We start from the raw sequence: 2,500 nt of genomic DNA on the forward strand, positions 1-2,500 counted from the left end.
AGGGAACCAGCTACTAGACGGTTCGATTAGTCTTTCGCCCCTATACCCAAATTTGACGATCGATTTGCACGTCAGAATCGCTACGGTCCTCCACCAGAGTTTCCTCTGGCTTCAACCTCTTCAGGCATAGTTCACCATCTTTCGGGTCCCAACGCGAACGCTCTCGCTCGACCTCTCCGGCAAAGCGGACGAGATCGGCCGGTGATGCGGCCGCCGCGAACGACGACGTCTCACCTCCGCCGGACCGCGCCGACATTCACTTTCACTGCGCCCATGGGTTTCGTACTGCCCCGTGGCTCGCGCTCACGTTAGACTCCTTGGTCCGTGTTTCAAGACGGGTCGGGAAGGTGGCTGACTTCAGCCGCGGACCCCGTGCGCCTCGCGAAACGACACCGGAAGCGCGACCGAGACGAAGAGGCTGGGCACTGAGAACAGTCCCCGACCCACGACGCCCCAGCCGGCACCGGGCGCTCGGCCCCGAAGGGCAGACGCGGCGATCTCTCCTCGCCCGAACGGCGGGCCGACGGACACGCGCGCCTATAGTACCCGACCGAGGCCGGGTTACCTTGCGCGCGGCCTTCTCGCCGCCGTCCAGACGGTCGCGGCCTTCGCCCGGCGCTAGTGCGCTGGTCCCCGATCGGGCGGCGCCGCCGGCGGCCCGTGAGGGTCCGCACGACAACGTCGCCGACAGGGGGCCGGCTGAAAGCGACCGGGCGACCCGACAGGCCCTCCCGTTTGCCTCTCGACGGTTTCACGTACTCTTTAACTCTCTCTTCAAAGTGCTTTTCAACTTTCCCTCACGGTACTTGTTCGCTATCGGTCTCGTGACCGTATTTAGCCTTAGATGGAGTTTACCACCCGCTTTGGGCTGCATTCCCAAACAACCCGACTCTGGGAAGACGCCGTAGCGCGCCCGCCTGTCGCCGCCATGGGCCTGACACCCGCTCTGGGAAAAGGCCTCGATCAGAAGGACGCGGGCGACCGGCGAAGCGCGCCGTGACGAATTCCGTACGCCACAATTCCGCGCACTCCAAAAGCGCGCGGATTCGGCGATGGGCACATCCCGCTTCACTCGCCGTTACTGAGGGAATCCTCGTTAGTTTCTTTTCCTCCGCTTAGTAATATGCTTAAATTCAGCGGGTAGCCTCGTCCGACCTCAGGCCGAAAGTAAGGACCGGGACTATTCTTCCCGTTCCGCGCTCGCCGTCGGCGCCGCGCGCCGCCGCGCACCTCGATTCCCGCCCTTGAGCCGCCAGCCGTTGGCCTCTTCGAGGTCGACTCGCCGCCGCCGCGCGGGATTCTGGTCGCGATCGTCGCGCATCGTGCCGTGCTGTCTTGAGCGGGACGGGCGCTCGCGCGTCCGACGCCGCAGCAGCCGCGCGGAGAAATCCCCGCGCGGAACGTTTGCAACGCGACCCTGAGGCGGGCGCGGCCCCGGGATTGACCCGAGGCCGCAATTTGCGTTCAGAACGTCGATGCTCAATGTGTCCTGCAATTCACACTAATTCACGCAGCTAGCTGCGTCCTTCATCGACTCACGAGCCGAGTGATCCACCGCCAAGAGCCATCCACGATTGTTTCGCTCGCACAGTGCCTCGCACTATAGGGTGACAAAATAGACCGCGCCGAGCGGTCGGCCAGGCCGACGCTTGAAGCCGGAGCGCGCGGCACCGCGGCACTCGACGCGCAAACATTACCGGGTGACCGAATCGCCGGCCGGCGCGCCGCTCCTCGCGGGTCGGGCGCCGGGTAGCAAAGACTTTTTCTCTCGCTTGTCCGAGTTTCGCGTTCGCCGAAGCGTTTGCGAGACCGTTAATGATCCTTCCGCAGGTTCACCTACGGAAACCTTGTTACGACTTTTACTTCCTCTAAATGATCAAGTTAGATCGTCTTCTCGGACGCCGGCTCGACCGTTGCCGGCCGCGCCAGGTCCAATCGGAGGACCTCACTAAACCATTCAATCGGTAGTAGCGACGGGCGGTGTGTACAAAGGGCAGGGACGTAATCAACGCGAGCTAATGACTCGCGCTTACTGGGAATTCCTCGTTCAAGGGAAATAATTGCAATTCCCTATCCCTAGCACGACCGGGGTTCAGCGGGTTACCCAGACCTGTCGGCCAAGGCGAGCACATGCTGATCCGGTCAGTGTAGCGCGCGTGCGGCCCCGAACATCTAAGGGCATCACAGACCTGTTATTGCTCAATCTCGTGTGGCTAAACGCCACTAGTCCCTCTAAGAAGTTAGACGCCGACCGATTGGGTCGCGTAACTAGTTAGCAAGCCAGAGTCTCGTTCGTTATCGGAATTAACCAGACAAATCGCTCCACCAACTAAGAACGGCCATGCACCACCACCCACAGAATCAAGAAAGAGCTCTCAATCTGTCAATCCTCACTGTGTCCGGGCCGGGTGAGATTTCCCGTGTTGAGTCAAATTAAGCCGCAGGCTCCACTCCTGGTGGTGCCCTTCCGTCAATTCCTTTAAGTTTCAGCTTTGCAACC

General features: G+C 61.3%; 2 non-coding genes and 1 pseudogene across 2 annotated transcripts in view; all 3 read right to left on the bottom strand.

Moving 5' to 3' along the window:
- Nucleotides 1–1,164, bottom strand: part of LOC146143681 (large subunit ribosomal RNA) — a 3,679-nt pseudogene extending 2,515 nt beyond the window's left edge.
- Nucleotides 1,165–1,412: 248 nt separating this feature from the next.
- On the bottom strand, nt 1,413–1,566 carry LOC146143682 (5.8S ribosomal RNA). Its single transcript, XR_014501217.1, has one exon. It is a non-coding gene; the product is annotated as a 5.8S ribosomal RNA (ribosomal RNA).
- Nucleotides 1,567–1,813: 247 nt separating this feature from the next.
- Nucleotides 1,814–2,500, bottom strand: part of LOC146143683 (small subunit ribosomal RNA) — a 1,811-nt gene continuing 1,124 nt past the window's right edge. Inside the window, exon 1 of the ribosomal RNA XR_014500401.1 lies at nt 1,814–2,500. This exon is cut by the window's right edge and continues 1,124 nt beyond it. This is a non-coding gene — a ribosomal RNA (small subunit ribosomal RNA).

This window comes from Ascidiella aspersa, chromosome 5, assembly GCF_963924565.1.
Source record: "Ascidiella aspersa chromosome 5, kaAscAspe10.2, whole genome shotgun sequence".
Lineage (NCBI taxonomy): Eukaryota > Metazoa > Chordata > Ascidiacea > Phlebobranchia > Ascidiidae > Ascidiella > Ascidiella aspersa.